The sequence below is a fragment of the Littorina saxatilis genome, linkage group LG3 (genome assembly GCF_037325665.1).
Source record: "Littorina saxatilis isolate snail1 linkage group LG3, US_GU_Lsax_2.0, whole genome shotgun sequence".
NCBI lineage: Eukaryota > Metazoa > Mollusca > Gastropoda > Littorinimorpha > Littorinidae > Littorina > Littorina saxatilis.
Window position 1 is genome coordinate 45,013,763 of NC_090247.1, and position 12,247 is coordinate 45,026,009.

Here is a 12,247-nt window from a genome sequence, read left to right on the forward strand (position 1 = left end):
CACTTTTTGTACGAGAAAAGAACTCCCCAAGGCACGAAAAAATTACTCCCTCCGCGAAATTTTTACTCCCCATTTTTTTTTACTTCCAGTAAAAATCTCGTACGCAAAAATGGGATGCGGGCGAAGGGATAATGCCAATAAGTGATCTCGCGCACACGAATGTCGCGCTACCCGCCTTCCACCCCTTCCACCACCAAGACTAACAGGGGACAAGGGAGTAAAAATTTCGTACACCTGGCATGGGAAGTTAAATTGCTGGTGTTGGGGTGAAGTAATTTATTCGTCAGGGGAGTAACATTTTTGAACGAAATGTTTACTCGGAACTCACCTGTCTTGGGGAGTAATTTTCTCGTGCAATGGGGGAGTGCTTTTTTCGTAAAGGGAGTAACTTTTTCGTTCGAAATGTTTACTCCGGAGTAAAAAATCTCGTGGGAGTAGTTTTCTCGTGTTACACCGGCGTACACCCGGCATAGCCGGGTCCCCGGCGCAGCCGGGTATTCGGCTCGACTTCTTCCCGGCGCAGCCGTACCCGGCGAAGCGGGTATTCATAGTCTATATATATATATACGACTTGTGTGTGTGTGTGTGTGTGTGTGTGTGTGTGTGTGTGTGTGTGTGTGTGTGTGTGTGTCCGCGATGCATGCCCAAGGTTCTTGATGGATCTGTTTCAAATTTGGTGGGCATATTCAGCTACACCCCGGACACAACCTGCTCGATGAGATATTTTAACACGTGCTCTCAGCGCGCAGCGCTGAACCGATTTGGGTTTTTCTCTGGATCCATTCCCAGTAACTCTTCCTTATCTTCTCCAGTGTTTTCAGCGTTTATCTCCCTTCCTTCGTGTGGCGTCAATCCATATTCCCGTTACTACGTTACTATTTTTAGAATGTCACTGCACTGTCCAGAACGCTTTCATTGCACCCGTAAGTTGTCCTTACTGTAAAAGTGAAAAGGTCGAATCAATTTATAGCCACGCGAAAAATACACTGTCATCTATCTCTATATATTTATAGATATAGATACACATATATATATATATACGGCTTCTCTGTGTGTGTGTGTGTGTTTGTGTGTGTGTGTGGGCAACACCTGTGGATTGTAGAGTTCTGTTTGTGATGTGGTCTGGCGGCTTTGGTGTGTCTGTATGTTCAGGCCTTCCGGCTTCGAAAAGCCATAACAGTTAGTCTCAATCCCGTTTGAGTGGACTTCGCCTCCAAGGGTGATTGTGGTGTTTCGGCACTCGGTTACATTTGGCGTCGTCGACAGCGATGGGACTCGACATGAAATGTTCAGGCCACTGAATCATTTTCGTGCTGTTCCCATTCCACCTGGGAGGGACCTAAGCTTGGCGGGTCCATGGTTCGGAACTTTGGGGACAAAGTTCATTCAAAGGGGGTCGAGTGTGACAGGGAGACTACCGTCACCCCTCACAGCAGAGTTGTTCGCCTTAGAAGTTGTGGGCTTTCCTTGCATGTACGCGTAAGTTGTCCTCACTGTAAAAGTGCAAAGGTCGAATCTATTTATCGAAAAATCCACTGTCATCTATCTCTATATATTTATATATATATAGATAGATATATACGGCTTCTGTGTGTGTGTGTGTGTGTGTGTGTGTGTGTGTGTGTGTGTGTGTGTGTGTGTGTGCAGTGTGTGTCAGTGTGTGTGTGTGTGTGTGTCAGTGGAGGCAACAGTGACCTGTGGATTGTAGAGTTCTGTTTGTGATGGGGTCTGGCGGCTTTTGTCTGTCTGTATGTTCTGGCATTTGAGAAGCCATAACAGATAATATAGGGCTTAGAAATAAGCTCTAGAATTCTCAATCCCGTTTGAGAGGATTTCGCCTTCAAAGGTGATTGTGGTGAACCGCCACGCTGTCTGTCTCTGTCTCGCGATTCACCCCGGCGAAGCCGGTATTCCCGGCTCTAGTCTGAAGAGAAAAGAAACAGAACAAAAAAGGAATCTCTATTTTGAGAGCTACTCGTGCATGCTGGTTCTTGAGCTAGGAGGCTCCGTAACCTATGCATAAGTGCCCAAGCTATTCTGTTAAATCCGAGAGAGAAAAAATTACGGCTGTACACGGTATACTGTGACCGATGTGGGTTGACAATCTAACATACATTTCCCCCCATTGTTTGCATAACACTGACGCCAGTTCATTCATCGACATGTAAGGTCTGTTGAAAGGTAATGACTTAGGTTATGCGTCTTTCTACATAAATTTATAAATGTCATGTTGTTCAGTGACGCAAAAAGCTGCGAGCAAATGTTACAAAAATACGGGAATTGCATCCAAACTGATTTATTACCAAATATCTTTTTTTTTTTACTTAAAAAAACACAACTTTGTTTTATGTTATTTGTTTGTGAAAGCAAAAGAGGGGAAATAACCATAGTATTGGCAAGAGAGTATATCTTGGAAATCTGTGCACGGAACAAAACTCGGTAACATCCACCTTTCCAATTGTTATCAAACCTCGCATATTCTCACGCGAATCTCCGGGAATGTCGCCATTTTAACACTTCCTATTTGGAATGAAAATGAGCTACTCATTCGTGTCATTGCAGAGTCCGTCATGATTTTACCAGTAGATGTCGTATTAGGTGAGTGTCTTGTTTTAATTATTGGTTGTTATAATTATGTGCACATTTGCCATATGTGTATTTTGGCTGGCCTGTCTTCGTGTTGCATGCCGATTGTGGGTGTGCCCTACTTCTGGTAGTCCGAGTAGTCTGCTATTCAGAGCTACTGGCCACTGCAAGTGCACTTGTCGCGAGGAGAATGGGTTGACAGATCACACACAATTGAACACTTCTTACTCTCTTTCTACAGTATCCACTTTCGGCAATTATTTAGCTTTTTTGCACAGTTTACTACACGTGTTTCGATTGTTTTTAAAGTCTCATTCAAGATGACCAGTTCATTCCCGTCTGCTGTTTTTATACGTGCTGGTGCTACTGCTGCATTCTGTCGATTTTGTTTGTTGACATCTGTGTCAACGACTTAGCGGAAATAAGGTTATACTGTTGTGTATAGTGCACTGCAGAATTCTCGCTTGGTCTGTTGTATTCAGTTTAATGTGTGCACTGCTCATTAAACCTTACCCATGAGTATGTTTCGGTACTACTACTACTCGACTCCAAAAAACCCCGAAAAACCCATCTAAAATTACAAAATCTAATTTCAAATGGAAGTTATTGACAAGCCTATTAGAAGTCATGCCTGATTCAAGCTATTTGCACCCTTATTTTTGTGTTTAGAGTAATTTAGTGCCAGATTTTTGACGAAGTCGATGCATTAATCAATTTAATGTCAACGAAAAGGGAGGTCACTTTTGTTACTCTAAAGCACAAGTATTGATGACATCATAAACACATGGATACATACTCGCGCGCACGGATAACTTTCATCTGTGATAAAACAAAAGATTCTCTTTTTTTCTGTCGAAAACCATGTTCAAATCATAAACGAAAACAGCATGCAGTGACGCTCACAAGTCACATCGTCTATTATCAGTGCTTTCGTGCATTAGAGTTCAATTCCTTTGCGAGATACTGAGAAGGTCTAGATATGGACTGGGTGGCTGAGTGGTAACGCACTTGATTGGAAGCGAGAGGTTGCGAGTTCGACCCTGGGTCAGGGCGTTAGCAATTTTCTCCCCCCTTTCCTAACCTAGGTGGTGGGTTCAAGTGCTAGTCTTTCGGATGAGACGAAAAACCGAGGTCCCTTCGTGTACACTACATTGGGGTGTGCACGTTAAAGATCCCACGATTGACAAAAGGGTCTTTCCTGGCAAAATTGTATAGGCATAGATAAAAATGTCCACCAAAATACCCGTGTGACTTTGAATAATAGGCCGTGAAAAGTAGGATATGCACCGAAATGGCTGCGATCTGCTGGCCGATGTGAATGCGTGATGTATTGTGTAAAAAAATTCCATCTCACACGGCATAAATAAATCCCTGCGCCTTGAAATATGTGCGCGATATAAATTGCATAAAAATTTAAAAAAATAAAAAAAATAAATCCCTGCGCTTAGAACTGTACCCACGGAATACGCGTGATATAAGCCTCATATTGATTGATTGATTGATATATTGCTTTCGCTCCTTTGTAAATCCTCACAGTCACACAAACACGAAAACAATGCCAATTGCCATGAACGGTGGAAGTTGCAGATGTAAGTTACGATTGCAGTCAAACATGTCAACAAAACACGATCTAACTTAAGGACTAATTTTGTTCATTACTGACAGTGATAAGGTTTTCGGAGTCAAGTAATACTGTGTTTCTAATTTAAGTTTAAATTATGACCAGTTTGATTCCCTCTCAGCATTTCTGAGCAGAATGTTGGCAGAACACATAATTATGATGATTCTGGATGATTGAACTTTAAGTAACATTCCCGTATTGTTTTCACTGAGCACCATTTGACAATATTGGCACTGGTGTTTCCAAAATGTGTGAAAAGTGTACACATTCAGGTAAACTTCCAGCAACATTCGAACAATGTCAGCTTAGACATTGGTCATCCTTGTGGAAAGTTGGGAGTATAAATCCCGGCTACGCCTAGTTGAATAACTATATCCAGGCCTGAAAGTGAGTAAATATGCTGAAACAAATTGTTGGTGTGGCTAGTAAAGTTTGCTCTCTGGCTAGTAAATTTTCAGAATGACTAGCCAAAGGCGAATACACCATTTGTTGGACTTTCAGGGCTGATATCTTATAATTAAATAAGGTAGGAGGTTTTTCTGATCTCCCAGGTCAACATTACATGTGTGCAGACCTGCTGGTGCCTTATCCCTCTTCGTGTGTACATGCAAGCACAAAACAAAGTACGCATCATAAATATTGTGTAATCCATGTCACACTCACAGTTCCATGGGTTACATTTACAGAAACATGAAATTACCCAGGCATCTCCCAAAAATAAAGTATTCATACTTGGCGTTGAAAACCAGCCATACATACACATAGAAGCCCACACAAACGTGTGTACATACGTGTAGGAGTCGCAGACCACAAATGCAGAAGAAGGAGAGCAAAATACACACTCAGTGACACACACCTGACCCTCAGACTCAAGAGACACACACACTACTTGAAGTTGAACTTGAACAGGGTTTTTGTTTCTTTACAAGAACTACAATTTTGGTAAATTTCTGCAACAATTTGATTTTCTAAACATTGCTTCAGTTGATCGTAAGGAAATTCATGAGACAGGAGTCCGAGTTGCCAAAAGGGTTTACTGTGTTACTTTGATAAGCCATACCAGATACTTTTGCTCACATCCATGTGACCAGGCACATTCTGATTTCTCAGACTGTTTCTTTACTGTCTTAACAACTCAAGTCTTTAGAACCATTCTACTGTGTAGTTTTGCAATCACTGTGTGTGTTTGTGTTCTTTACATAAACTTGGCCAAAAAATTATTGCAACAATTTTCGCACGCTAAGAAAAGGTAATTATGTCAGCTGTACATATCATTTGTCCGATTGATGGTACTTTGTATCTAAGGCATCCCGTGACAGCCTGTCAAACCAGGTCACCCCTAAAATCGACCTGACAAAAACCATAGCCCCGTATTTTAAAATCTGCAAAAAATCAGAATATGCACAAACCAAACACTTGTGACAACCATTGGAAAGGCCATTCAATTTCCTGTTCAGAACATTTTTTTTTTTATGCACCTGACTTCTATAGTCTTTATGTAGCCTTTTGTCAAAGGCGGTAGGTGTCAACCGTTTCAGAAGCCCAAAAAGGCACGTTTTGCGGCCATTTTTGAGGGGGTCCTCCACCCAAAGAGCCATATCTGCTCAAGTTCTCAATGATTTGCTTTGGAAAGTTCAGAAGTTATGACCAATAGGCTGACCAAAATGTGTGTTGCGTTTTGCGAATGTGTCTACTTAGCGTGTCGTATTACGTAACTTTTCCGAAAGAACTAAACAAATATTCATATTAATTCAGGGTTTTAGGTTAAAAAATCGTGACTTTGCATGCTAAGCAAAAAATGGATGAGGCAATAGGTGCCAAAGTTTGAGGCAGATCCGAGTGCTTGTTTACATTTGCTGGAGATGGGAGCACGCATGAAAAATTATCGATCACCGTCAGTGGTACTACTACTGGTACTGAGTACACTACCCGTGGAGACTAACAGTCCTGGGCCTGTGCTTACTATCCTGTTCCGGGGCGTTGTGCTCGATGAGTTACGCTTTTGTGACCCGCAGCGAAGGAAGCACAGGCCAAGGTCAGTTTATCTCCACAGCTACTGTACGCATTACCAAGGACAGTGATCGATACATTTTCTTGCGCGTTCCCATCTCCAGCAAATGTAAACCAGCACTCGGATCTGCCTCAAACTTTGGCACCTATTGCCTCATTCATTTTTGACTCACATGCGAAGCAAAAGTGAGTCTATGTACTCACCCGAGTCGTCCGTCCGGCCGTCCGGCCGGCCGTCCGGAAAACTTTAACGTTGGATATTTCTTGGACACTATTCAGTCTATCAGTACCAAATTTGGCAAGATGGTGTATGATGACAAGGCCCCAAAAAACATACATAGCATCTTGACCTTGCTTCAAGGTCAAGGTCGCAGGGGCCATAAATGTTGTCTAAAAAACAGCTATTTTTCACATTTTTCCCATTTTCTCTGAAGTTTTTGAGATTGAATACCTCACCTATATATGATATATAGGGCAAAGTAAGCCCCATCTTTTGATACCAGTTTGGTTTACCTTGCTTCAAGGTCAAGGTCACAGGAGCTCTTCAAAGTTGGATTGTATACATATTTTGAAGTGACCTTGACCCTGAACTATGGAAGATAACTGTTTCAAACTTAAAAATTATGTGGGGCACATGTTATGCTTTCATCATGAGACACATTTGGTCACATATGATCAAGGTCAAGGTCACTTTGACCCTTATGAAATGTGACCAAAGTAAGGTAGTGAACCACTAAAAGTGACCATATCTCATGGTAGAAAGAGCCAATAAGCACCATTGTACTTCCTATGTCTTGAATTAACAGCTTTGTGTTGCATGACCTTGGATGACCTTGACCTTGGGTCACATGTATTTTGGTAGGAAAAATGTGTAAAATATTGTTTTTCTCAGTTTTATTGTAAAATTATTCTGAAAGAAAGATCAAGGTCTGTTCAGCATGTGAGTCGTGTGGGCTTTGCCCTTCTTGTTTGCTTAGCATGCAAAGTCACAATTTTTTTTAACCTAAACCCCTGAATTAATATGAATACCGTATTTGACAGACTACAAGCCGCGACTTTTTTTAAAAAAAATCACATTGCGGCTTATAAAAAGATGCGGCTAAAATGTTATCTAAACTTGAATAGCATTCACCTAATGGAAGTCGCCGCGGATTTTCATTTCGCTCGATTAGCGATTACCGGTACTTTATTAACTCTCTACTCAAGACTCGGCGCTTTTCTCTTTCGTTCGCGAATCTTCGTTTGTCAACAAGTCGTCGTGACAAGATAGCGTACAGAGAAACACCGAATGTATCAGGATCTGGCGCGCGCGAGATTTCGGTTTTTTGTGTCTTGCGATAGTTGGAGGAGCGAGAGCCGCCATGTTGTGTTTTCAACTGCTCGAAATGTGCGCAAAAGCCGTAAATCATCCCAAAAAAGCTTATTCTGGGCGGGACTACATGTGTGTGTTGGTTACAAATTGTGTGTGTGTGATATTTTTCTTCAAACTTTTTCACTTTTCTTCTTTGTTTCACTTGTTTATTCTCGGAGCCGATTTCGCCAAATACCGTACTTTCGTTTGCCTAGTTGTTTTGATTGATTGACACGATCTGATTATATTTTTTTTCGACGGCGGCTAATATAGTGACGCGGCCTATACGTGGCTCGTCCCAATTTTTTGTTAAAAGTCGGGGGTGCGGCTTATAAAACGGTGCGTCTTGTAATCCGTCAAATACGGTATTTGTTTAGTTCTTTCGGAAAATGTACATAATACAACACGCTTAATAATAATATACACATTCGCAAAAGTAAACACCGATTTAGGTCAGCCTATTGGTCATAACTTCTGAAATTCCCAAAGCAAATCATTAAGAATTTGAGCAGATATGGCTCTTTGGGTGGAGGACCCCCTCAAAAATGGCCGCAAAACGTGCCTTTTTGGGCCTCTGAAACGGTTGACACCTACCGCCTTTGACAAAAGGCTACATAAAGACTAGAGAAGTCAGGTGCATAAAAATATGTTCTGAACAGGAAATTGAATGGCCTTTCCAATGGTTGTCACAAGTGTTTGGTTTGTGCATATTTTGATTTTTTGCAGATTTTAAAATACGGGGCTATGGTTTTTGTCAGGTCGATTTTAGGGGTGACCTTGTTTGACAGGCTGTCACGGGATGCCTATACAAAGTACCATCAATCGGACAAATGATATGTACAGCTGACATAATTACCTTTTCGAGCATATAAAGTTTTAACTAAAATGAATTGTGTTTTAATGCTTTTCTTAGCGTGCAGAAATTGTTGCAATAATTGTTTGGACAAGTTTATATATATACATGTGAAAGTCGCCAAGTTGTGTCTAATCTGAATTCTTTCATAACCACAGCATGATAGTAATTTATTACATTTTTGTCTTGACATGATTATGTTATCATTTTGTTTGGGATAGACTCTGTGTTGCAAGTGTGTGTGTGTCACTGTAAGCTCTATCCTGTAGTTTTATTATAATTTTATATTGAAATAATTATAATGACTTGTTTGTGTGAAGTTGGTAAATGTAATTGTCATGTTGCAAATTCGATAATTGCTTACTGCCTACTTTAGTACTTAGAATAGAATGAGTCAGTTATTGTACATAAGAAAAATGTAAAGACTAAAAGGGGTTCATGCAATAGGTGTTGAAAGCCTGTCATCATCATTGCGTCTGTATCAGTATCGGGTTAGATGACAGTGGTGTCCAAGCGAACTGTAATGTGTACATGCATCGATCAGATACATGTGCCAAATAGGCCAGTTGCGTTTTCCACTTGTTGCACTTGCAGTTCCACAGCAACTGATAAAAGCTGATGAGTCATCATTGATGGGTGTCACTATCAGTGCAGTGCACAGCACACCACACCAGGCTGTGACAAATGACACGCCTCAGTGACCATTATTGTGTCAACAGAATTTAAAGATACTTCACAATCACAGGGCAGAGCTTGTTGGAAAATGTGGAAATTATACACCTGTGTTTAACAAAAGCAGGGATGGCCAAATCATCCGCCTGGCGAGTAAAAAATTAGCGGGGCTAGTAGAAACAGCCTGGCAGCTGGCCAGTGAAAAATCTGGTCAAATGTAAAACAACTTTTTGTTGAACTTTCGAGTTTTAAAGTCATTGAAACACTTTACAATGCAGGAATTTCTGTCGTCTGCAAAAACGTCGCCATGTTGTAGGGAAACGAGAACGAGGTTCCTATCTTGGATGCTTATCCGGCATTTTATTGTTCACACTGCAGCTGGGAGTGGGATGTTTGTACATTTGCTACTGATTTCAACACAACACATGTCTATCATCAGGTGAACCTGCAACAAAAGGAAGAAGAAAAACAAACAGCATAATGGGGAGACGATGATGGGTTTTATTTTGTAAAGGATTTCCAAGAACACAGAAAGACAGAAATGATGCATTTTTGACAGGAACAACATTGCTCAAACTGGAAAATATAAAGTCGTGCGAAACATAGATTGCTCACAGTTTGACCAACACAAAAGCCAGAGAAGATGCCAGCTGGGAAAGACTATTCATCACTGACCAAAGCCAAGTTGTCGATCGTATCATCGCTATTTTGCGTGTAAAAATAAACCTGACAATTTTTGTGTGTGGTATGTAACGGACTAGTGAAATTTCTAACGGGCTAGCGACTTTCTTGCGGTTACTCGCCCGGCTGGCGAGTTAGAATTTTTTAGATTTGGCCATTCCTGAAAAGTTAACAGGTTTCAAATGTTACTTACAGGTACTGTTTGGTGTCTTCCTCTAGGGCAGGAAAGAAAACAACCTTTGAACGGTAGCTCAGATGGTAGAGCACTGGACTTGTGATCGGAAGGTCGCAGGTTCGAATTCGGGCCGGGACGGACACGGGTCAACTTTATGTGCAGACCCAGAGACGGAAGCCATGTCCCACCCCCGTGTCATCACAATGGCACGTAAAAGACCTTGGTCATTCTGCCATAAGTGCAGGTGGCTGAATACACCTAAACACGCAGACACCTGGGTAGCGCGACTCCGTTGCTGCTAGCTTTCCACTGGGAGGAAGCGACCCGAATTTCCCAGCGATGGGACAATAAAGTAATGAAAATGAAAAATGAAAATGAAATGAAGTAGCTGTGGCTGAAATAGAGTGGTTTTAAAGCAAACTTGCTCCTTTCTTGTCATGTTTAAGTTATAAACCAATGTTTCTGGTTGGATTTATATATTGTTGACATTGCATTACTATAATCTACATGCATCTAGTTCTTAGTGTAATGCTTCTTCAGTTGATGGCTTTTGTGTAATGCTTCTTCAGTTGATGGCTTTAGTGTAATGCTTCTTCAGTTGATGGCTTTAATGTAATGCTTCTTCAGTTGATGGCTTTAGTGTAATGCTTCTTCAGTTGATGGCTTTAGTGTAATGCTTCTTCAGTTGATTGCATATTTTGATGTGCTTCTCAAACTTATGTTGATCTTGTAGGACATCAGGTAGGATCAATACTATCAGTACATTCCTTTGAATCAGCAAGCTATTAAAGAAGTTGAGGTGACACTGACTTAATTAAGTACACACTCTGTGGGTTTTACAGAACTTAGTCATCCAGCAATTGCACAAGGAAGTTTTCAAATGTGAAAATGTTCCTTGTCTGAAAAAAGTGTCTCTGAGCAATAGATTGGGTTGAATTTAAGTTTCACCAGCTCTCAGGTTGTAATCTCTTCCTGAATTGTTACATGTGTCTTGCCATTGTGGAAATAAGATTGCTTGTAGCTAGAGTGTGCACAGGCTTACTTAAATAAGATTGCTTGTAGCTAGAGTGTGCACAGGCTTACTTAAATAAGCTATTGAGCAGAACTTCGGTTTTTAGTATGTATAGGATATTGAAACACGTGCGTACATGAGAGAGAGAGAGAGAGAGAGAGAGAGAGAGAGAGAGAGAGAGAGAGAGAGAGAGAGAGAGAGAGAGAGAGAGAGAGAGAGAGAGAGAGAGAGACCCGGACCGGACCGGACCAGACCAGAGACACAGAGACAGAGCGAGAGACACAGAGTGAGAGAGAGAGACACAGAGTGAGAGATAGACTCAGAGAGAGAGAGACCGACCGACCGACCAGAGAGACAGAGCGAGAGACACGGAGTGAGAGAGACAGAGAGACAGAGTGAGAGAGAGAGACACAGAGTGAGAGAGAGAGACACAGAGTGAGAGATAGACTCAGAGAGAGAGAGAGAGAGAGAGCGACCGACCGACCAGACCAGAGACAGAGAGAGAGACACAGAGTGAGAGATAGACACAGAGTGAGAGAGCGACTCAGAGTGAGAGACTCGGGATGCACTCGGTCAGTGAGCGATTGCGTGGCCGTCAATCGATCTCTGTCCAGCCGCGGACTGGCCGAAAGTGAGTGCATCGCATTTGTCCTCGAGTCCGTCGACGTTCTCCAGACACGCGTCCCCCGCCCCCACCGCTTACTTCCCCACCTCTACCCCCTTTGTTTACATTCTTTGCCTTGTTACGAATATTTTATGCAATTGTCCGTCCCTTTAAAGCGAGACAGTTGAGAGTTAAATGTGTTAGTCCACGCGTTGACTCCCTTCGGTTAATGGTATTTTCTCCATGCCGCCACTATCCCCATTCCATCACATACACACGCAAACCCCATTGTCCCGTCGCCTGAAGTTCACACACGTCCAGCATGCCAATTGTCATGCCCCCCACAATTATGAGGTTTTGGCACTAGTAAGCCGTCATACCCCTCTCTCTCTCTCTCTGTCTCACACACACACAGACACCCACTTCACCCCTCCCTCCATCCCCCTTCTTGTTCATTGTCTTCTGACGTTCGACGTTCTGTTAGACTTTTCATGTAGTCGCGCTGATCCCGTTGGTCATTGGGGTGACTGAGCAGATAAAATGTTTGGGCGTGTGTCCGTCCATCGATTACCCTGCCCTCTCCCGTCAAGTGGAGATGTGACCCACCTCCCGGCCCTCATCCGTCTGCCCCATCATCGTCGTGCAGTGTGACAGGACACCGGCCATGGCGATTAGTCCCCCA

At 42.3% G+C, this 12,247-nt stretch overlaps 1 protein-coding gene across 1 annotated transcript in view; it reads left to right on the forward strand.

Moving 5' to 3' along the window:
* The first annotated feature begins 2,486 nt into the window (after nucleotides 1-2,486).
* LOC138961211 (actin-binding protein WASF2-like) overlaps nucleotides 2,487-12,247 on the forward strand; it is a 62,638-nt gene continuing 52,877 nt past the window's right edge. Inside the window, exon 1 of the mRNA XM_070332811.1 lies at nucleotides 2,487-2,598. The gene's annotated coding sequence lies outside the window, so the exon portion shown is untranslated. The remainder of the gene's footprint in view (nucleotides 2,599-12,247) is intronic.